This window comes from Ranitomeya variabilis, chromosome 7, assembly GCF_051348905.1.
Source record: "Ranitomeya variabilis isolate aRanVar5 chromosome 7, aRanVar5.hap1, whole genome shotgun sequence".
Taxonomy (NCBI): Eukaryota; Metazoa; Chordata; class Amphibia; order Anura; family Dendrobatidae; genus Ranitomeya; species Ranitomeya variabilis.
The window spans coordinates 204,116,984-204,142,053 of NC_135238.1; the positions used below are offsets into that span (position 1 = coordinate 204,116,984).

Sequence of the window (25,070 nt, forward strand, 5' to 3'; positions counted from 1 at the left end):
CTTACAAAATTCTGTAGTGACATACGTTCATTTCTGGAGTTATGGTCATATACTCATCTGATGTGCCTCTCCATCTGCTCGGCAACTACAAGTCCCAGCATGCCCAGATACTCTTGTATGGGAGGAAGACTGGCATTTTTTGCTCCACTCTTGATCAAAAGTCCGTTGGAGTAAAATGTGCCAAATTCAATAAGAGTTGCACGCCTCTTAAAGGGAATCAGGTTTTAGCTACCTTATCTGACGTAGGGGCAGAGACCCTGATGTCAGCAATGTGTCACTTAATCGTCTGCTTGCTGTAGTTTTGGTAAAATCTCTGTTTTATCTGCCGCAGATCTAGCAGTTCTCTGAGTGCTGAGCAATGTATAACCCCGCCCACACTACTGATTGGCTGCTTTCTGTGTCTACTATGCATAGGCAGAAAGCAGCCAATCAGTGTTGGGGGGCGGGATTTTACAGAGCTCACATAGAGGACTACATGGCAGCAGATTTAAGAGTCCTCTCATGATAATCTCCTGCTGATAAAATAGTGATATTAAAAAAAATAATTGGAATCGGTCTTTCTCTTTGTACATTATGCTGCTATCGGATTGGGTGACAGATTACCTTTAATTTACTTAGTACCTCTTTCTGCACTAAAATCATAAAATGTACTCCAAAAATCAACTAAGGAGGAACGGCACTGCGGAAGGTGATAATTATGCAATAAAGTACCCAGAATAACGCAGTCATTTTGTATTTGTGAGTACTTGGTTTAAATCTGAAGAAATTATCACTGGGAAACTATAAATTATACAGCATAATCAACACCTTCCGGAGAAGTTCTGTTCCTCCTTGCTTGATTTTTGGATGATTACTGGGGGAGTTGGTGGTCTACTTCTATGGTCCGTGCACTCAGTCATATTAGCAAGCGTACAGTTTGTGCTGCCTGAACTGTATTGTACGGCATCAAGGGTAAAACATACTCCGGTCATGAGCTGTGATACAATTCTGCTAGAGTTTACACCATGCCTCTCCGACTGTTCAGAAGAGGGGAAACTGGCACAAAAATGCTAAAAGTCGCTAAGGCTACTTTCACACTAGCGTTAACTGCAATACGTCGCAAATGCGTCGTTTTTGCGAAACGCCGCATCCAGCAAAAGTTTTTGCTGGATACGTTGTTTCGTCATAGAGTAACATTAGCGACGCATTTGCGACGCATTTGCGACGCATTTCCAAACGGTGAATGCGTTTGGCGGCGTTTGGGCGTATGGTAGCGGTCCGTCGGGAGAAAAAAACGTTACATGTAACGTTTTTTGCTCCCGACGGTCCGCTTTTTCCGACCGCGCATGCGCAGTCGGAACTCCGCCCCCACCTCCCCGCACTTCCCCGCACATCACAATGGGGCAGCGGATGCGTGGGAAATATGCATCCGCTGCCCCCGTTGTGCGGCGGAGACCACACTAGCGTCGGGAACGTCGGCCCGACGCGCAGCGACGGGTTGTTCCCGACGCTAGTGTGAAAGTAGCCTAACATGTGATACTTTCATACTGCAGCATAATCAAGTGTCTGATCAATTCTCCTTTATGCTTAGAGTATAGACTACTTTTATGATGAACACAGTGATGTCTCAGCATAGAGAACTATACATAGTAATGTCACAGTAACGGGATAATTAACTTAAAGAATTACTCCCAAAGTAGTAAATAATTCCCAGCGATCCCAAGAATGGGGATCTACAGAGATATGTCCTGAACAGAGCACGGAGGTGTGCATGCTCGCCCTCCATACCTTTCACCGACTTTGGGACTGCCAGAAAGGCATATAGCCCGGCAGTCCCATAGACAATGAATGGTGGGTGGTTGTGCATTAGCACCTCTGCTCTATTCAAGACGGGGCCATATTTTATGGGGTTTTAGAGCCCTGTTATGTGGATCGCTAAGGTCCCCAGTGTTCAGACCCAGAGTCATAAGCAAAATTATCCCTTAAATTGTTGATAGTGGATAATTTGTTGTTTTAGGAATAACCCTTTAATAAGCTTGCAGCAAAGGAATCATGTGAGCAATGATGCCACAGTAGTGAGAAATGTGCACAGTGATGTCACAATAGTGGGGAATGTGCACAGTGATGTCACAGTAGTGGGCAATGTGCACAGTGATGTCACAGTAACGAGAAATGTGCACAGTGATGTCACAGTACTGATAAATGTGCACAGTGATGTCACAGTAGTGAGTAGATAGTGAGTAGGTATGGGATAGATAGATATGGGATAGTTAGATAGATACATACAGAGATATATCTATCCATATATCTATAGATATTTCCATACATATATCCATAGCCATGTTTCCTAACAAGGTTTCATTTAAAAAAAACCTGGAAAAAAATGGCGTGGGCTCTCGCGCAATTTTCTGTGCCAGAGGGGGAAAGCCGATGGCTGGGGGCCAATGTTTGTAGCCTGGGAAGGGGGTAATACCCATGGCCCCTTCCCAGGCTTTGAATATCAGCCTGCAGCTGTCTGCGTACCCTTTACTGGCTATTAAAATAGGGGGAGCCCCCCAAAAATGACGTGGGGTCCCCCTATATTTTATAGCCAGAAAACCTACGCAGACAGCTGCAGGCTGATATTCATAGCCTAGGAAGGGGCCATGGATATTGCCCCTCCCGGCTACAAATACCAGCCCGCAGCCGCCCCAGAAATGGCGCATCTCTAAGATGCACCAATTCTGGCACTTATCCCCTCTCTTCCCACTCCTGTGTAGCGGTGGGATATGGGGTAATGAAGGGTTGATTTCACCTTGCTTTTGTAAGGTGACATTAAGCCCGGTTAATAATGGAGAGGCGTCAATAAGACACCTATCCATTATTAATCCTATAGTAGGAAAGGGTTAAAAACACACACATAAGATTAAAGTTTTTTAATAAAATAAAACACAAACATGGCTTTCATATTTTTATTGCACGCCCAGATCCAAGCGACGTCCTCGGTCTCCTACAATAAAAAGTAAAAAAAATAAACCAACCGTATACTCCCTGTCTGACGCAGTCCAATAAATAACGACTGTCCCACGACGATTTCCCCTATAGAACAGTGAGATCAGGTGATGTCACTGCTGTATAGGACCTCCCAGTGATGAACTGACAGGAGACAATGGCTCCTGCAGTGCATCACTGAGGTTACTTGAGTTCGGGCTCTCACTTTACAGCAATGCTGCGTGAGAATTAGGGTTACGGGACCTCTTTCCCGGTGGCGGAGGGATACACAGCGGAGGATTACCACCGCCTGTCATTTCATCGCTGGAGCCCCTGTAGAGCACTGACATACACCCGTTGTCAGTGTTCTACACGGGAGATCGTCGTGGGACCCTCATTATTAACTGGAGTATGGCGGAAAGGTAAGTATAGATTGGTTTATTATGTTATTTTTATTAAAGTTGATGAGGGCTTCAGGGAATTAGGTGATTGGTAAGTATGTAATCTATGTTATGTGTTGTATGTTATATGTATGTTCTGTATGTTTTTCTTTTTTTTTTTTTTTTTACATTCAACACATTAGCCAGATGATGGGACTACTACTGTCCCATCATTGGCTAATGTGTCACTCACTGACAGTGTAGCAGGCATAGCCCGATGGGACTTGTAGTCCCATCGGACGATGCCTGCATACGCACACACACAGCCAGCAGACCCCCCCGCACAGCCCGCAAACCCTCCGCACAGCCCGCAGACCCCAAGTACCGCCTGCAGACCCTCCGCACAGCCTGCAGTCCCCACGTACCGCCCGCAGACCCCAGCACCGCCCGCAGACCCCAGCACCGCTCGCAGACCCCAGCACTGCCCACAGCCCAGTCACTCTTGATGAGGAGGCTGGGTCATGCCTGCTGATGATGTCACATCAATTTCCAGAGTCAGGAAATTGACGTGACATTGGAGGATATTAGCGGCGGCTGCAGCCTGGGGGTCACGCTACCCAGACTCAGCCGCCGACGTAGCGCCGCTCACAGGCAGTATCGGCAACAGAAGGTATTTACAAAATTCATTAGGGGCCCTGGGGGGATACATTGGGGGGTTAATTGAAAGTAGTGGACAACCCCTTTAAAACACACAATTAGGGGACCATGTACCAAATAACTGCATTCACTGCACAGTGCTAATCAAACAAACTTTCAGAATGCGAATATAATCAGGGTCGGACATATCATTGGTGCAACGTGTGCACACAGGGGCCCAAGAGGTAAGGGGGCCACGAACTCCTCCAAAGTAGGTGGAATAGTGCATTATGAGATATTGGGCCCACATATTGTTCTTGCACAGGGCTGTCTTCCGTCCGTGTCAGCTCTTGCTTATAATATTAATGAATTACCATGCTCCCATTGAGTTGTGATTATGGAGTTTCACACTCAAGGCGAACAATGTTATTAATTTGCAATGCACATAAATCATTAGATCCCTTCCTATAAAGAACTTGGCCAGTGGCCGATGAGGGCACCTCTATCGTGACGCCCCTCTATATTTCTGATAACCAATTTGGCCAAGAAATACATAAACATCAGTTTAATTTTTTTTCCGCTGCAACGTCACGATCAATCTAATATTGGTTTTCTCCCCTATATGAATTTTAATGAAAAAAAAAAACTCTGGAGAAATACAGACAGTTATGATTTGATAAAATAACAAGTTATATGAAGCATAAAATTTTATATGAAAACTTTAAAAAAAAGCTTCAATTGTGTTCAGGTGAAAACATTAAATTTGTCCCTTGGCAATTTCAATCTATGCTCCACTACTTAAGGTAAAAAAAAAAAGTCACGCAGATAAACCTTAGTAGGTTGCATTATGGTAATCTTTTTATGACACTGAAGTGTTCTTGAGAAATCTTCCAGCGTGTAATGCACGCACACATTTCATCTCTCATGGAGTAAGGAACGTCTTGCATTTTTACTTTCCCCGGAACAAATGTATTTATTGGGGCCAATCAAAGAAAATCACTCAAGCAGATACTTATATACACGCTCTGTCACAGTAAATCCTCCTGTACAGGAAAGGTTTGCATCAAATTTGCTATTGATAAAAAATATAGAAATGAGGTCATTTAAAGATTACAGCACATTTCTGCATTCTACACAAGACCGGAATGAAAAGATATCGGTTCTTTACTATAACGATACCAACAAATGTCAGGAGGGGAAGGATTTTTGAGCAAAATTAAATATAAATACATATTTTTATAAGGTTAAACTATAGAAACTTCACTTTGCTATTTACAAACAACCAGGAAAAGAGAAAGCCGGCATTGCATCATTCTTAAAGAGAAGGTTCTGCTCCGATCACTTCCACATTGAGAAGCTGGCGGTACAGGTGATGTTACAACATCATTACAATGGTAGGTGTCATGATCTCTGCAGGCAGAGATCATAGCAAGCCTATAGGGGGACAAGCTCTCGGAAGATGGAACTATACTGACCATGAACTAAGCCTGCCGCGCAACTAGAAATAGCCAGGTAGCATTTCCTATTTATCGCTAGATGCCCAGCTCTGGCCTAAGACCTAAATAGCTAGCAGAGGGAAATATAAGACCTGGCTCACCTCTAGAGAAATATTCCAAAGAAGACAGTAGCCCCCCACATATAATGACGGTGAGTTCAGAAGAAACAACAAACGCAGCAGGAAAATAGTCTTAGCAAATTTGAGGTCCGCTTACTAGATAGCAGAAGACAGATAGTATACTTTCATGGTCAGCAGAAAAACACTAACAAAACACCATCCAGAGATTACCTTAAACTCTGGCATTAACTCATAACGCCAGAGTAGCAATCCCTGATCAACGAGAGCTTTCCAGACACAGTAACAAAACTTCAGCTGTGAACTGGAACAAATAGGCAAAACAAAACATGGACAAAAGTCCAAACTATCTAGAGTTGTCTAGAAGCAGGAACAAGCACTGAGAGGCATCAGATAACATTGTTGACCGGCAAGAAACCACCAGAGAAATGAGCTTAAATAGCGACACCCACTACTGATGGAATCAGGTGAAACAGGAAAGAGGATGACAAGTCCAATTCCACAAGCGGCCACCGGGGGAGCCCAGAATCCAAATTCACAACAGTACCCCCCCCTCAAGGAGGGGGCACCGAACCCTCACCAGATCCACCAGGGCGACCAGGATGAGCCCTATGGAAGGCACGAACAAGATCAGAAGCATGAACATCAGATGCATTGACCCAAGAATTATCCTCCTGGCCGTAACCCTTCCAGTTGACCAGATACTGGAGTTTCCGTCTGGAAACACGAGAGTCCAAAATTTTCTCCACAACGTACTCCAACTCACCCTCAACCAACACCGGAGCAGGAGGCTCAACTGAAGGTACAACAGGTACCTCATACCTGCGCAATAACGACCGATGAAAAACGTTATGAATGGAAAAGGACGCAGGGAGGTCCAAACGGAAAGAAACAGGATTAAGAATCTCCAATATTCTATAAGGGCCGATGAACCGAGGTTTAAACTTAGGAGAAGAGACCCTCATAGGGACAAAACGAGAAGACAACCACACTAAATCTCCAACACAAAGCCGAGAACCAACACGACGATGACGGTTGGCAAAACGCTGAGTCTTCTCCTGGGACAACTTCAAATTGTCCATAACCTGTCCCCAGATGTGATGCAATCTCTCCACCACCGCATCCACTCCAGGACAATCCGAGGATTCCACCTGACCGGAGGAAAATCGAGGGTGAAACCCCGAATTACAGAAAAACGGGGACACCAAGGTGGAAGAACTGGCCCGATTATTGAGGGCGAACTCTGCCAATGGCAAAAAAGCAACCCAATCATCCTGGTCAGCAGAGACAAAACACCTCAGATATGTCTCAAGGGTCTGATTAGTCCGCTCGGTCTGGCCATTAGTCTGAGGGTGAAAAGCAGATGAAAAAGACAAATCTATGCCCATCCTAGCACAGAATGCCCGCCAAAATCTAGACACAAATTGGGTACCTCTGTCAGAAACAATATTCTCAGGAATACCGTGCAATCGGACAACATTCTGAAAAAACAGAGGAACCAACTCAGAAGAAGAAGGCAACTTGGGCAGAGGAACCAAATGGACCATTTTAGAGAAACGGTCACAGACCACCCAGATGACAGACATCTTCTGGGAAACAGGCAGATCTGAAATAAAATCCATCGAGATGTGTGTCCAAGGCCTCTTAGGAATAGGCAAGGGCAACAGCAGTCCGCTAGCCCGAGAACTACAAGACTTGGCCCGAGCACAAACGTCACATGACTGCACAAAGACTCGCACATCTCGTGACAGAGAAGGCCACCAGAAGGATCTTGCCACCAAATCCCTGGTACCAAAAATTCCGGGATGACCTGCCAATGCAGAAGAATGTACCTCAGAGATGACTCTGCTGGTCCAATCATCCGGAACAAACAGTCTATCAGGCGGACAACGATCCGGTCTATCCGCCTGAAACTCTTGCAAGGACCGCCGCAGATCAGGAGAAACGGCCGACAAAATTACTCCCTCCCTAAGGATACCTGTGGGTTCAGAATTACCAGGAGAGTCCGGGTCAAAACTCCTAGAAAGGGCATCTGCCTTAACATTCTTAGAACCCGGTAGGTATGACACCACAAAATTAAAGCGAGAAAAAAATAAAGACCAGCGCGCCTGTCTAGGATTCAGGCGTCTGGCAGTCTCAAGATAAATCAAATTTTTGTGGTCAGTCAATACCACCACCTGATGCCTAGCCCCCTCGAGCCAATGGCGCCACTCCTCAAACGCCCACTTCATGGCCAAAAGCTCCCGATTCCCAACATCATAATTCCGCTCTGCGGGCGAAAATTTGCGAGAAAAGAAGGCACAAGGCCTAATGACGGAGCAGTCGGAACCTTTCTGCGACAACACTGCCCCAGCTCCGATCTCCGAAGCGTCAACCTCAACCTGAAAAGGCAGATTCACATCAGGCTGACGCAACACAGGGGCAGAGGCAAAACGGCGCTTAAGCTCCTGAAAGGCCTCTACAGCATGAGGGGACCAATTAGCAACATCAGCGCCTTGTCTGGTCAAATCAGTCAGTGGTTTAACGACATCCGAAAAACCAGCAATAAATCGGCGGTAAAAGTTGGCAAAGCCCAAAAATCTCTGAAGACCCTTAAGAGAGGAGGGCTGAGTCCAGTCACAAATAGCTTGCACCTTGACGGGATCCATCTCAATGGAAGAGGGAGAAAAAATATACCCCAAAAAGGAAATTTTCTGGACCCCAAAAACGCACTTAGACCCCTTCACACATAAAGAATTAGACCGCAGAACCTGAAAAACTCTCCTGACCTGCTGGACATGAGAGTCCCAGTCATCAGAAAAAATCAGAATATCATCCAGATATATTATCATAAATTTATCCAGAAAATCGCGGAAAATATCATGCATAAAAGACTGGAAAACTGAAGGGGCATTAGAAAGACCAAAAGGCATGACCAAATACTCAAAGTGGCCCTCGGGCGTATTAAATGCGGTCTTCCACTCATCCCCCTGCCTGATCCGCACCAAATTATACGCCCCACGAAGATCAATTTTAGAGAACCACTTAGCACCCTCTATACGAGCAAACAAATCAGTAAGCAATGGCAATGGGTATTGATACTTAACAGTGATCTTATTCAGAAGCCGATAATCAATACATGGTCTCAAAGAGCCGTCTTTTTTTGAGACAAAGAAAAACCCAGCTCCCAAGGGAGAAGAAGATGGACGAATATGTCCCTTTTCCAAAGACTCCTTTATATATTCCCGCATAGCAGCATGTTCCGGCACAGACAAATTAAACAAACGACCCTTTGGATATTTACAACCCGGTATCAAATCTATGGCACAATCGCACTCACGGTGCGGAGGTAACGACCCAAGCTTGGGTTCGTCAAAGACGTCTTGATAATCAGAGAGGAACTCAGGGACTTCAGAGGAAATGGACGACGAAATAGAAACCAAAGGTACGTCCCCATGAATACCCTTACATCCCCAGCTCAACACAGACATTGCTCTCCAGTCCAAGACTGGGTTGTGAGACTGCAACCATGGCAATCCCAGTACCAAATCGTCATGTAAATTATACAGCACCAGGAAACGAATAATCTCCTGGTGATCCGGATTGATACGCATGGTTACTTGTGTCCAGTATTGTGGTTTATTATTAGCCAATGGGGTGGAGTCAATCCCTTTCAGAGGAATAAGAGTCTCCAAAGGCTCTAAATCAAAACCACAACGATTGGCAAAGGACCAATCCATAAGACTCAGAGCGGCGCCAGAGTCAACATAGGCGTCCGTGGCAATGGATGACAAAGAGCAAATCAGGGTTACAGACAAAATAAACTTAGACTGAATGGTGCCAATGGAAACAGACTTATCAAGCTTCTTTGTACGCCTAGAGCATGCCGATATAACATGAGTAGAATCCCCACAATAGAAACACAATCCATTCTTCCGTCTAAAATTCTGTCGCTCGCTCCTGGACAGAATTCTATCACACTGCATACTTTCTGGCGTCTTTTCCATAGACACCGCCAGATGGTGCACCGGTTTGCGCTCCCGCAGACGCCTATCAATCTGAATAGCCATTGTCATTGACTCATTCAGACCTGCAGGCAAAGGGAACCCCACCATAACATCCTTAACGGCATCAGAGAGACCTTCTCTGAAAGTTGCCGCCAAGGCGCACTCATTCCACTGAGTAAGCACAGACCATTTACGGAATTTTTGGCAGAAAACTTCAGCTTCGTCTTGCCCCTGAGATAGTGCCATCAAAGTTTTTTCTGCCTGAAGTTCCAAATGAGGTTCCTCATAAAGCAAGCCCAAGGCCAGAAAAAACGCATCCACATCGCGTAACGCAGGATCCCCTGCTGGCAATGAGAAGGCCCAATCTTGAGGGTCACCCCTGAGCAAGGAAATCACAATCCTAACCTGCTGAGCAGGGTCTCCAGCTGAACGAGACTTCAGGGACAAATAAAGCTTACAATTATTTCGGAAATTCTGGAAGCTAGCTCTATTCCCTGTGAAGAACTCCGGCAAAGGAATTCTCGGCTCAGATACCGGAGCATGTACCACAAAATCTTGTAAATTTTGTACTTTCGTGATGAGATTATTCAAACCCGCAGTTACACTCTGGAGATCCATTATTGTCAGGTGCACACAGAGCATACAGAGATTAGGAGGAGAGAGAGAAAAAAGACTGCAGTAAGGCAGACTGGAGGAAAAAAAAAAAAAAAAAAAATTCCAGCAGACTTCTTATAACTCTCCTTTCTAAACCTGGGTCTTTAACACTTTATGGGCCGGTCAAACTATCATGATCTCTGCAGGCAGAGATCATAGCAAGCCTATAGGGGGACAAGCTCTCGGAAGATGGAACTATACTGACCATGAACTAAGCCTGCCGCGCAACTAGAAATAGCCAGGTAGCATTTCCTATTTATCGCTAGATGCCCAGCTCTGGCCTAAGACCTAAATAGCTAGCAGAGGGAAATATAAGACCTGGCTCACCTCTAGAGAAATATTCCAAAGAAGACAGTAGCCCCCCACATATAATGACGGTGAGTTCAGAAGAAACAACAAACGCAGCAGGAAAATAGTCTTAGCAAATTTGAGGTCCGCTTACTAGATAGCAGAAGACAGATAGTATACTTTCATGGTCAGCAGAAAAACACTAACAAAACACCATCCAGAGATTACCTTAAACTCTGGCATTAACTCATAACGCCAGAGTAGCAATCCCTGATCAACGAGAGCTTTCCAGACACAGTAACAAAACTTCAGCTGTGAACTGGAACAAATAGGCAAAACAAAACATGGACAAAAGTCCAAACTATCTAGAGTTGTCTAGAAGCAGGAACAAGCACTGAGAGGCATCAGATAACATTGTTGACCGGCAAGAAACCACCAGAGAAATGAGCTTAAATAGCGACACCCACTACTGATGGAATCAGGTGAAACAGGAAAGAGGATGACAAGTCCAATTCCACAAGCGGCCACCGGGGGAGCCCAGAATCCAAATTCACAACAGGTAGGATCAATGGAGGACCCAGGCCCCACCGATCATAAAGTCACAATGTAGCCTAACAATATACTATCTTTTTATAAAATGGGACTTCCAAAACGGAATCAATAAAAATGATCTACAAAAGAAAGACTTCAAAAAATAACATTGACCTAAATATAAACGCAAGGCAGGAAGGCAAAAAAAAAAAAAAAGAAGAAAAAATTCCAGTCCTTGTGAGTGACCACTTTTACATGAGTTGATGAACTTTATTAGCAATTCCTACAAACAAGTCACAGTAAATGTTTATGGTTGTTCTATACAGATCCTTTATGGCATGGATTGTGCATACAGCAGAAACATATTACACAATGCGTAGAGACAAAGATGGTGAATCGGAAGCATCATGAATAACCCTATTCTTCCAGGGTGAAGTTTCCGTGACATCACAAACAAGAATCGTTTTCATGCCGAGCATTTGCACTGTCAATATAATGTGTTTTATGTACATGACTCTCGGCTTCATGAGCTCTCAACAATCCCTTCATCTTGTCTCTGTCCAAATCACAGGCCTTTGAAGCTCCCCTCCTAGGCCAGCTCTAATACTCCACTTTCTAGATAAGATCATCTGGGAGTTTATAATTAACTTTCCTCTTTACTGAAACGGTGGCAGGGAAACACATCAACATGTGTATGGGGAGAACAAGCCCCACTGATCTCATGTAGACATGCCATAATTCGATCAAGCTAAGTGACCTCTCTAAACCATATACAAATGATGAAAAGGGAGACTATTCATATGTCGGAGCACACTGTAAATTGGGCATGTCCTGTGTATCTGGAACTTTGATGAGCGCCCTTTTAAAATATAATGAGCACTTTTTGGACAGAAATTTATAATTGGAAAGGTAATGTATTAGATGTAGCATTCTTTTACTACATCTACATTTCGCCCTTCTTTCATCTACTGCTCATGGTATAATTGTGGTAAAGTCACCGACCTTGTTTTTATCAGATACTTTCAACTAATTTTTCCATATAAATTTTATTCCATCTTTGTATGACCTCAGGAAAAGCTTAACATGTCATAACCAATTGCTAAGGCAACAAACTCTCTTGGTTCGTAAAGGACAATGGTATAAAGATGGACATACTTTTGGGCATTTTGTAAATTTACAAACTATCCGATGGTGCCCCCGTTCTACTGCGATTCCGAGCCATTGCTCTTATGTATACATGCTGCTCCAGCTGTGTTGGCTTTTTTGCATTTTTTTATAGCAACATGTTAGGTGACCGCGGTGGTCAACTGTATGGGGAAACCAGACAAGAATCATTACCAATCATAACATCAGGCAACTCCACAACTAAGGCCTCATACAGACATCTATTTTCATGTACAAATTCTATTTCTGTTTTTGTTTATGGATAGAACACATCCCAATTATAATCTATGGGACTGTACAAATGTCTGGGTTTTTATTTTGTGTTCAGAGTAACTGTAAAGACCCCAAAAAGTAGAGAAGGCAGTGTTTGATCCAAGTCACAGATCATAATCAACCTTGAAAAGATAGGACAGTACACTGATGGCATCCATGTGTTATCCAAGTTTGGTCCATTTATCATGATTTAATGGGTAGGAGAAGCTTAGAAAATTTTGCTTTTGCATAGCAGAAAATGGTAAAATTGGATACTCGGATCAAAAATAGTTGAAAATCAGAGCATTCAAAGCAAAAATAGATGAAAATCGGTGCATTAAAATCAATGGGTCCATAAAATGATTAGTCAGCACACAGATTTCATTCATCTGTTATCCATTTTTCACAATTTAATGGGTAAAACAAGCTTGGAAATGTTTGCTTTTGCATAGCAGAAAATGGTAAAATTGGACACGTACCAAAAATAGATGAAAAATCGGAGTCAAAACTATATACCACTTTTTCTTATATCCATTAAAAAAAACAATATAAAATGTGACGGAGACCTAACACTGCTTTCCTTACATGAAATACCTGAACAATAAACAGGCGTTATAAAAAGTTTTAGTAGGCAAAACATGTGGGAATACTGATAGTAAAGACAGGTGGCCAAATTTGCATGCCACTAGCCAACAAGCTGCCAGCCATCTTTGACGTCAATCTTTATTAGGATAGGTCAGGTAAAATCTCATCCCCACAACCCATATTTTTCATGGTAAAGGAATTTGGAGACTGTCAGGCAACCCCCCCAGAGACATGGGATCGTCAGTGTCAGACTATGGACTATGGGCAGGTTTAGTTACGGGATCCTGATTGTACACAATAGACAAGTGCTCTTCATTATGAAACAAAAGCAAATTCATTCCACTGACAGATGCTGATTACATCAAAGAAATTTTTGGAGGTGACCCGTACCGGTTTCATCTGCAGGTTTAGAGTAGAAGATGTATTTAAGCAGTTATCATCCAACAGGCAGGGGTTTCTAGATCAGTGAAAGGATAGTGTCACCACTCCCCGGCTACCCACGCACGGAGAACAACAAAGTACTGATATTATAGATAGAACTCGGCTCAGCTCTGGTCATGCTATCTGCAGCATTACTAGCAGGGGTTAATTGCTCAAACAGCCAAATAAAACAGAGAGAGAAGCGTATAATTATGGAGACACTGAAAGGACATGCTCAATTTTGTAGCTTAGTTGCATAAAGTAAGATCTACAAAGGGGAATACGGGGACTGAAAACAATTATTGTTTTAGCTGCTAATCTGGAGGGAACAGCAAGAGAGCATGTATGAGATGAGGTACAGAAGTTATAGTAATCAGGAACAGTGTTTCTACAGTTTAAGTTACTTGTTCCAAGAAATGGGCAAGTCTAATGCCTTACTAATCTGTTCCCCTAACTTTATTCTACTGTGACTACGTTTATAGGTTACAGAGCCCAAATATCAGACCATATCCACCATTGTGATAACCCAAGTGTCAGTCTTCCAATTTTCAAACTGTCCCAGGGCCACTCTTCAAATATCAATGGCCCACTGTTATAAGACCCCAAGAGCCAGGATACGAGGATCTGAGACCCCCAAAAACAGTCTGTCAGTGCATTAAAGGCCAATGGAGGAAATCAGGTTCAGTGTTTATTTGCGCTAAACTTGTGACTTTTTGTTCTTTTGTGCCACCCTCGAAAGTTTTCTTAACGGTGGATGGGGCTGAGCAAAAAGGAGCGTGACCAATCACAGGGCAAAAAAGTAATGCATGCCAGAAAACTGGAGTACAAGGTAGCTGAAATTTATGTGGCTAAGGTTTGATATTCAGGAGAAAAGCCAGCGCAAAAGGAAGCACCAAATCATCGAGCCATGCTGCATTTCGCTCCCACATGCTTTAAGGGTCAAAACTGATATAGAAAATGTCAGTCTTCATAAACTTTCCCAGTGTGTCAATCTGGTCATACACTTGTGATAACTGTTGGAAAAACGATCATTCATTTGGCAGGCAACTATTGCGCCCAACTCCCCTAAATACATTGGCAATCTGATGAATGTTCAAGGGTTTTTGACAAGCAGAGAGAAGAAAGACATGGCAAGACTTCTCAAACTGCCCAGAAATCAAAGCTGTTGAACTTCCAAAGGCCTGATCCTTTTTTCTCCCATCATCATTGGTGGCTCAGTGGTTAGCACTATTGCCTTGAAGGGCTGGAATCCTAGGTTCAAATACCAACAAGTACAACATCTGCAAGGAGTTTGTATGTTCTCCCCATGTTTACGTGAGTTTCCTCCAGGTTCTCCGGTTTCCTCCCACATGCCAAAGACTGATAGGAAATGTAGATTGTGAGCCCCAATGGGGACAGTGATGATTACGTCTGTACGGCACTGTGGAATTGAACTATATAAGCAAATTAAATTATCATCTGTTTGAAAAGATGGGAGTTCATAATACATATCAAATGGTTGACCCAGCCCATCAACTTTCATCTGGTGTGTATAAGGCAACTTTAGACTCTAGATCTTAAAGGGACTCTGTCAGCTCAAATTGGCGGGATATTAAAATGATTTCTTACCGGTTAGATGGGTGGTGTATCCTCTTTATTTCTCCACCCCGTCCGTCCCTTTTTTCTGCATTAATTTTGGGAATAAGAGTATGCGTGCGCCATGCAGTCTTCGGTGGCGCACGTGCAGTATGCTTTGCCCTACTGTGGGCAAAGCCGAAAAGCATTACTGTGCATGCGCCCGCGCACCATGTCCCGGAGGTATTTCGCTGTGTTCCGGGACATAGTGCGCGGGCGCATGCGCAGTAATGCTTTTCGGCTTTGCCCACAGTAGGGCAAAGCATACTGTGCGTGCACCACCGAAGACTGCATGGCGCACACGCCAACTATGGTGCACGCATACTGTTATTCCCGAAAATAATGCAGAAAACAGGGACGGACGGGGTGGAGAAATAAAGAGGATACGCAGCCCATCTGACCAGTAAGAAATCATTTTAATATCCCTCCAATTTGATCTGACAGAGTCCCTTTAAGAGGGCCACTGCTAGAAAACTTACGTTACCAATTATCTGAGCTACCAAGTGTCAGTGAGGCCCATTATTATCATTCATTGGAAATTTTTGTTTTAAAAAACTGGACCCAGACAGCTCACTAAGGGTATACCCAACATAACTGATGTCCCCTGTGGAAAATTGAATGTGTATTTGCTGCGGACTCCCCACCTGAAATCTGAGGTCGATTTCTGCCACTAATTTTTAGTTTGAACTGCCGTGAGTTGTTGAATGGGGCTTAATCCGCGTTGTGGTTACCATCTACGGTTTCTGCTCAAAAATTCTTCGATAAGAGAAATATGACTGTATGAAAGACATTAAATTCCGATTGAAATCAACAGGAGGCAGTTTGTGGGCTTGAATACCACAACAGACTATGCTGCACAATACAAGATGAAAAAAGCATGAATGTACCACAACACAACATGATGAACAATCTTTAAAGGACTTGTCCAAGCTTGGGGTTCAAGTTTGCAGTCACTCCATTGTGTGCACGCTGTCATGATTCTACAGTGCTAGGAACAGCAGAGTGTGTGACTGCATGTATGTGCTTTGCATATATGGGGTTACGTGTCGACTAGACGTGTACGGCCTCGCTCAATACAAGTGATTGAGCGAGGCCAGACATGACTAGTTGGAACGTGGCTGGAAGTATGCAAATCGCATACTTACGGTCACATCACCAACCACTACAGGTGAATCCTGACAGTGCGCACTGTGCAGACTGTGAACATTCACAAGTCTGCAGTCACATAGAGAATTGAGCCCCAAGCCTGGAGAACCCCATTAAGGCATTCTACAGACTTATTAGGACAGCATTTTTCATGGAATAATCCACCATTACAAATATCGAAACTAAATATACAAAAACTAAATTTACAAATATCTGTCCCCACTTTTTGTAATAAAGTCAACATTAGAAAATTATTTGGATTGCTGCACTATAAATCAGGTCTGTGGCTTTAGGACCAAACAAATGGGAAACTCAATACTAGAACATCTGATGGATAGAGGTCTAGATTTCATCCCTCAATGTAATCAAAGATATATCAACACTCAACCAACTTTTCACATCACTGTACTTTGCCTTGTTTGTGCTGCATGTGTAAATGGGACAGAATTGTATTTTGTCATAAGCTATTTCTAACCTCAAATATTAAATATTTAATGGGAGCTGGAAAAAAAATGCTAAATTAACCAAAAGCTGCTAAATCGTTCACTCACCCTAAGGAAGAACACACCGGCAGTATTCACAGGTCTGAGCATTTGGCCTACGTTGGCCCAACAGACAAGTGCAGCTTAGTTAAAAGTTGGAAAACTGTAAACGACTTCATCTCTCCAGATCCGCTGCTCAAATATTTGCATCAGGAGACAGAAACATGTAAATTATACTCAATAATATTTTGGTGGTTCCTAAAATTAAAATCTAATCAGCTTTGTAATACTTGTTGATTAAAAATATCCTATTTTGTTCTTGCAGCTCCTAGAGACCTGTCTTCATGGTAATTGGTAAAAGACAAAAAACAAAGATGTGAGTAGTCTGATTCCACTCTTCCATCAGTACTCAATTTTTTCCTAACATTTATGTGGTTGGCAATAATAATAATAATAATAATAATAATAATAATAATAATAAAAACATAACAAAAACTAGTCGTGATCCAGGTGGAAATAGATGACTTAATTTCCAGGGACTCGTCACAAAACTAAAACAGGTAAAAGCTTATGATAGATCAACATTTTCCTTATTACAACAATATAAAAAAATTCAAAACGGCTCCTTTAAGAAATGTCGTTGTGTAAATTTGTAAAAAAAACACATATGGTGTATATTATATATATGGTGTATATTTATATATATGTATATATAATTTCAGAATTATTTCTAACAATATTTCCGCTATTGAATTAGGCAGCTAGGGCTTTTCCTAGCTTTCTGATCACTGGGGGCATGTGTCATTCTCCATGGTCAGATCTGCTCATTGTAAATGGTATGAGAGCTATTGAGGACACACTTAATGACAGGACCACCAGGGCAGACATCATGCAGGCCTAAATAAACCCTTCCACTTGTTATTTCTAGAACAGGTAGAGTGCCTGCTCTGTGTCTGTGCAGCTAGTGACATAATTACAGCAGTGACATAATAAACATATTACCATCATTAACAATCCTATTAAAAAGAAGAATTTTTGGTTCATCATCATAAATCGTGGAAATAAATTGGGCACATAGTAAAGGAAAGGAGCTGTCGTCATTAGGGGATGATTGAATTGGCCCCAATGGTATGGCATCATGGAAGTAACGAGCTTATGGTAATTTTTCAAGATAAGAAAACCTTCGTTATACTATTTTAGATTTCTCACAATTACAGAAACCCTTCTAGCTTTTGCATTTAAATTTTTCGGCCTCTTTATATTTTTCCAGTAACATAGCCATCGAAGGGCTTCTTTTTCGCTGGACAAGATAAAGTTTTGAATAACACTGTTCGTTAATTTTCCCCATACAATGTGCTGGAAAATAAAATCAACATAATCTTTTATACATGTTGTCCTACTCCAAGCTGTTCAGGCTTGAGAGCCAAGTACCAATTAAGTAAATCATGTGATGTGCATCTCTGTAATGAGGAGGGGTGTTGTCTAATGACATCAAAACCCTATATTAGGTGTGCGTAATTATTAGGCAACTTCCTTTCCTTTGGCAAAATGGGTCAGAAGAGAGATTTGACAGGCTCTGAAAAGTCCAAAATTGTGAGATGTCTTGCAGAGGGATGCAGCAGTCTTGAAATTGCCAAACTTTTGAAGCGTGATCACCGAACTATCAAGCGTTTCATGGTAAATAGCCAACAGGGTCGCAAGAAGCGTGTTGGGCAAAAAAGGCGCAAAATAACTGCCCATGAATTGAGGAAACTCAAGCGTGAAGCTGCCAAGATGCCATTTGCCACCAGTTTTGCCATATTTCAGAGCTGCAACGTTACTGGAGTAACAAAAAGCACAAGGTGTGCGATACTCAGGGACATGGCCAAGGTAAGGAAGGCTGAAAAACAACCACCTCTGTACAAGAAACATAAGATAAAACGTGAAGACTGGGCCAAGAAATATCTTAAGAATGACTTTTCAAAGGTTTTATGGACTGATGAAATGAGAGTGACTCTTGATGGGCCAGATGGATGGGCCAGATGATGGATCAGTAAAGGGCAGAGACCTCCACTCCGACTCAGATGCCAGCAAGGTGGAGGTGGGGTACTGTTATGGGCTGGTATCATCAAAGATTAACTTGTGGGATCTTTTCGGGTTGAGTATGGAGTGACGCTCAACTCCCAGACCAACTGCCAGTTTCTGGAAGACAACTTCTTCAAGCTGTGGTACAGGAAGAAGTCGGTATCGTTCAATAAAAACATGCTTTTCATGCAGGATAATGCTCCATCAGATGCCTCCAACTACTCCACAGCGTGACTGGCCAGTAAAGGTCTCAAAGAAGAAAAAATAATGACATGGCCCCCTTGTTCACCTGATCTGAACCCCATAGAGAACCTGTGGTCCCTCATAAAATGTGAGATCTACAGGGAGGGAAAACAGTCCACCTCTCGGAACAGTGTCTGGGAGGCTGTGGTGGCTGCTGCACACAATGTTCATCGTAAACAGATCAATCAACTGACAGAATCTATGGATGGAAGGCTGCTGAGTGTCATCATAAAGAAAGGTGGCTATATTGGGCACTAATTTTGGGGGGTTTTGTTTTTGCATGTTAGAAATGTTTATTTCTAAATTTTGTGCAGTTATATTGGTTTACCTGGTGAAAATAAACAAGTGAGATGGGATTATATTTGGTTTTTATTAAGTTGCCTAATAATTCTGCACAGTAATAGTTACCTTCACAAACAAATATCCTCCTAAGATAGCCAAATCTAAAAATAACCCACTCCAACTTCCAAAAATATTAAGCTTTGATATTTACGAGTCTTTTGGGTTGATTGAGAACATAGTTGTTGATCAATAATAAAAATAATCCTCTAAAATACAACTTGCCTAATAATTCTGAACGCAGTGTATATATATATATATATATATATATATATATATATATATATATATATATATATATATATATATACACACACACTCTGAGGATTCACTCTGTCTGGCAAGCGTTGGGCATTAGGCCTTAGGTGGCGTTCACACAGGCAATGAAGTTTTGGTCCAAACATGTAGTTTTTATTGGTTTCCACGGGTTGCACAGCACCTAAAAGAACTCAAACATATGTCCCTAGTCTTGTCCAGGCAGTAAATAAACAGAATAGACTCTGGATACTCATACATGGCTGAACTAGCCCCAGTTCGGTCAAAGAAACTGCTATTGACCATAGCAACCACTCATACTTGCAGTTCTCTGCACACGGCTTGTGCACTTATCTCTCAGACATGGAGCTTTCCAACACTTTTCAGCTCCAAGACACATCTAGCCTGGTGCACACGATCTGTCCATTTACCAGTTAATTCATTTGATTCTACTACATCCAGCAGACTGACTGACTCCCCAGTGACTACATTTAGAGAGAGACCCCGACACATGCCTATCTCAGTTACAGCTCATATCTTGGCTAGTTCCACAATGAATCTACTTAGTACTTCTTAGAGAAACCATGCAGGCACTTCTAATCAAATGCTGCAGAGCTGGGATTTAACCTTTTCTTTCCCAGCTATGTTACAATATACAGTTAAGGTCGAAAGTTTTGGCACCCTTGAAATTGTTCCAAAAATGAAGTATTTCTCCTAGAAAATTATTGCAATTACACATAAATTGTTATACACGTTTATTTCCTTTGTGTGTATAATAATATTAATACAACAAAAACACAGAAAAAAAGGCAAATTGGACAAAATTTCACACTAAACCCCCAAAATGGACCGGACAAAATTGTTGACACTTTTCCAAAATTTGGGGTAAACAACTTTGTTTCAAGCATGTGATATTCATTCAAACTCCCCTGTGGCAAGTAACAGGTGTGGGCAATAAGAAAATCACACCTGAAATCTTTGCATTTTATGTGTGTGAGTGTGTGCCGAACTAAACATGGAGAACAGAAAGGGGAGAAATTTGAGAACTAAAATTGTTGAAAAATATCAACAATCTCAAGGCTACAAGTCCATTTACAGATATTTCGATGTTCCTTTGTCCACGGTGCGCAACATAATCATGAAGTCTACAACCCATAGTAGTGTAGCTAGTCTCCCTAGACATCGACGGCAGAGAAAATAGATGAACGTTCGCAACGCAGGATAGTCCGAATGGTGGATAAGCATCCCCAATACAGTTCCAAATAAATTCAAGATGTTCTGCAGGCTGAATGTGCATTAGTGTCAGTGCAAACTATCCATCAATATTTGAATGTACAATAACGCTATGGCAGGAGACCCAGGAGGACCTCACTGCTGACACAGGGGCATAAAAAAACTAGACTGTAATTTGCCAAAATGTAGATGAGTAAGCCAAAAATCCTTCTGGGAAAGTGTCTGGACTGATGAGACCAAGATAGAGCTTTTTGGTAAAGCAGATCATTCTACTGTGTACCAAAAATGGAATGAGGCCTACAAAGAAAAAAAAACACATTACCCACAGTGAACTATGGCAGAGGTTCAAAGATGTTTTGGGGTTGTCTGGCACTGGGTGCCTTAACTGTGTGCAAGGCATCATGAAATCTGAAGATTACCAAAGCATTGCCAAAGGAGGGTCACAAGGTAGTGCCAGTGTCAGAAAGCTGAGTTTGCATCATAGGTCGTACTTCAAAAAGTACCCAGAAATTGATGGAAACAAAGATCTGGAGAGTTCTGAAGGGGCCAGCAATGAGTCCAGATCTAAATCCAATTGAACACCTGTGGAAAGATCTTAAAATTGCTGTTGGGTGAAGGCGTCTTCAAATATGAGAGACTAGAGCAGTCTGTAAAAGAAGAGTGGTCAAAAATTCCAGTTGAGAGATGTAAGAAGCTTGTTGATTGTTATAGGAGTGATTGAATGCAGTTATTTATTCCCAAGAGTGTGCAACCAAATATTAAGTTGTGGGTGCCAACAATTTTGTTCGGCCTATTTTGGGGGGGATTTGTGTGAGATTATGTTAAATTTGTCTTTTATTCCTGTTTTTTTGTGTTGTTTCAATACACACAAAGGAAACAAACATTTGTGTAACAAAACATGTGTAACTGCAACAATATTCTGGGAGAAATACTGCATTTTCTGGAACAATTTCAAGGGACCAACAATTTTGGCCATGACTGTATACAGTGGCGAAAATAAGTATTGCATACACTGCCGATTTTGCAAGTTTTCCCACCTACAAAGAAATGAGAGGTAAGTAAATTTTATCGTAGGTGCACTTCAACTGTGACAGAATATAAAAATAAAAACCAGAAAATCACATTATATGATTTTTAAATAAATTGAATTTTATTGCATGAAATAAGTATTTGATCACCGACCAACCAGCAAGAATTCTAACAGAGCTGTTAGTTTTTCTTTAAGAAGCCCTCCTACTCTGCACTCATTACCTGTATTAATTGCACCTGTTTGAACTCGTTACCTATATAAGACACCTGTCCACACAATTAATCACACTCCAACCTCCTCACCATATCCAAGACAAAAAAGTTGTATAAGGACATCAAGGACAAAATTGTAGACCTGCACAATGGGCTACAGGACAATACGCAAGTACCTCAGCGAGAAGGCAACTGTTGGCACAGTTATTAGAAAATGGAAGAAACACAAGATGACTGTCAATCTTCCTTGGCCTGGGGTTCCATGATGGGGTGAGGATGATTCTGAGAAAGGTCAGGAATCAGCCCAGAACTATATAGGAGAACCTGGTCGATGACCTCACGAGTGCTGTCTCAAACATTGCGGTGAGTAACACACTACACCATCATGGATTAAAATCCTGCAGGGTGCGCAAGGTCCTCCTGCTCACAACAGCACATGTCCATGCCTGTTTGAAGTTAACCAATGACCATCTGGATGATCCAAAAGAAGCATGGGAGGTCATGTGGTCAGATGAGACAATGTAGAACTTTTTGCTATCAACTCCACTCACAGTGTTTGGATGAAGAAGAAGGACAAATACAACCCCAAGAACACCATCCCAGCCATGAAGCATAGTGGAGGAAACATCATACTTTGGGGGGTGCTTTTCTGCAAAGGGGACAGGACAATTGCACCATACTAAAGGGAGGATGGATGAGGTCATGTATTGCGAGATTTTGGCCAACAACCTTGCTCCCTCAGTAAGAACATTGAAGATGGGTCGTGGCTGGGTTTTCCACCATGAAAATGACTCGAAACACACATCCAGGGCAACTAAGGAGTGGATCCATAAGAAGCATTTCAAGGTCCTGGAGTGGCCTTAGCCAGTCTCCAGACTTGAACCCAATAAAAAAAAATCTTTGGAAGCATCTGAAATTCAATGTTGCCCAGCGACAGCCCCAAAACCTGAAAGATCTGGAGAAGATCTCTGTGGAGGAAAGGGCCAAAATCCCTGGTGCAGTGTGTGCAAACTTGGTCAAGAACAACAGGAAACGTCTGAACTCTAATTGCAAACAAAGTTTTAAGTACCAAATGTTAAGCTCTCTTTTTCTATTATATCAAATACTTACCGTATTTCATGCAATAAAATGCAAATTAATTATGTACAAATCATACAATGTGATTTTCTGGATTTTTTATAAGATTCTGTCTCTCACAGTTAAAGTGTACCTAAGGTAAAAATTACAGACCTCTCGATTCTTTGTAGGTTAGGAAACTTGCAAAATCGGCCATGTATCAAATATTTATTTTCCCCACTGTAAATATATAATTTTTATTTTAAGATGACCCGTCACTTGCTCATAAAAATACCTTTTGAAAAAAAATCTAAAAATCCCTGTGCACACCTTATGCTGCTCTTTTCCTTTCTGTGCAGCATCACTCTATTGCAGAGATATTCACATTTGTTGCTTTTGGAGCGCAATATGTGACATTTCTGTTTGCAGTCCAACTGGGCATTTCTTCAGAGTCTTCTCTGAGGATGTTTACTTTCATCCCTCCCTATCAAACACCGTCAGTCACAGCTCGGCAGCTAGTCTAGCAGTCTCAGATGCTGCAGAGTTGTGATTGGCACTGCCTGGAAAGAAGGGGTACGCCCCTAGAGGAGTCTCTGAAGAAACGCCCAGTCAAACCACAAGCAAAGATTTCACATAGTGCGCTCCAGAAGAAACAAACGTGAATATCTCTGTAATGAAGTGCCGCAGTACAAAAGGGAAATAAGCTGTAGAATTTACTTTTCATAAAGCATTTCACATAATTTTTTTAGCAAATCATAGGTCCTCTTTTAAGTGGTGAAAAAAAATTGGGAAATTTATAAGAAAAATGTTGTTTTCCTCACCATTTTCTGTGACCGGTAACTTTGTCTTCCATCAGTAGAGCTGTGAGAGGGCTTGCTTGCTTTTGTGTGTGTGTGTTAAGCTGACACTTTTACTGATCCATTTGGGAAACATATAACATTTTGATCACTTTTAATTGGACTTTTTTTAGGTTGGTGTGGCAACTGAAAATCATCCGTTTTGGTATTTTTCTTTATGGCATTTACCGTAATGATAAATTAGTTTAAAATGTTGATAGATTGTACTTTTATAGAAGCGTTATTATCAAATATGTTTATTTTTTATTTTTCATTTCTAAACTCAAGATTGAAACTTTAATATTTTTTAGGGGACTTGAACCTGTGATCATTAGATCGTTTATTGTAAATATTGCAATGCCAGAGAATTTAGTGAAAATATTTTTCTTTGAAGCTCTATAGGAGGAATAAGATGACAGTGATGGGACCCTCACCTGCTATGACAACTTGCAGACACCCTGGGATCATACTTAGATTAGGCCATTTAAATGTCGGAGAGAGATTGACAGGGCATTTTAAATAGCTAAGCAGCTGCAATCAGAGCTCGCTCCAATCACTGCTGTTACCGCAAGATGTTGGCTGTATAACACCACCGGGATCTCAGTTCTCAAACTTGATCCACACACCCAATCCCGATGTAAGACGTACAAATGATGACCGTTTAGTTTGATGTACCTATAAATTGACCAAACCTGTCATTTTTGGCGAGGTGTTTGGCAGTGCAGCTTAATCCGCTCTCCTTTTTAGAGGCACAAGGAAAAGCACCTTCACAGACCACTATAGATGTGGATGTGTTAGAAGCAGAAATGAAGATTAATCATAAAGATCTGAGCACTTTTGACAAGGATGAAATTGTGTTGGCAAGACGTTGGGACAAAAATACCAGTGACAACCCGAGCACTGTAACTTTGTAGTTGAAAGGTCTTGTCTGGTTTGGATAATCCCTTTCTGTTAGGGATCATGAAATCAGACCGTATTTTCAGTCCAACTGCGACTTGATAAAATTGGATCACTCTTTGACCAATGTTATTCTATGGGCCCATGCACATGTCCTATTTTTTTCCTCAAACTGAGTCTGTCCGAGGAAACAAATTGTCACACTCACAATTTGCATTCGTAAATTGGATTAACTCGGCCATGTA

At 42.0% G+C, this 25,070-nt stretch overlaps 1 protein-coding gene across 5 annotated transcripts in view; it reads right to left on the reverse strand.

The window, feature by feature from the left end:
• METAP1D (methionyl aminopeptidase type 1D, mitochondrial) overlaps positions 1 to 25,070 on the reverse strand; it is a 217,926-nt gene that overhangs the window by 105,362 nt on the left and 87,494 nt on the right. The window contains exon 1 of one of the 5 annotated variants that reach the window (XM_077272703.1): positions 16,730 to 16,747. The exons of the other annotated variants lie outside the window; for them this stretch is intronic. The gene's annotated coding sequence lies outside the window, so the exon portion shown is untranslated. Of the gene's footprint in view, positions 1 to 16,729; positions 16,748 to 25,070 lie in introns of those variants that run through there. 5 annotated transcript variants of the gene reach the window in all.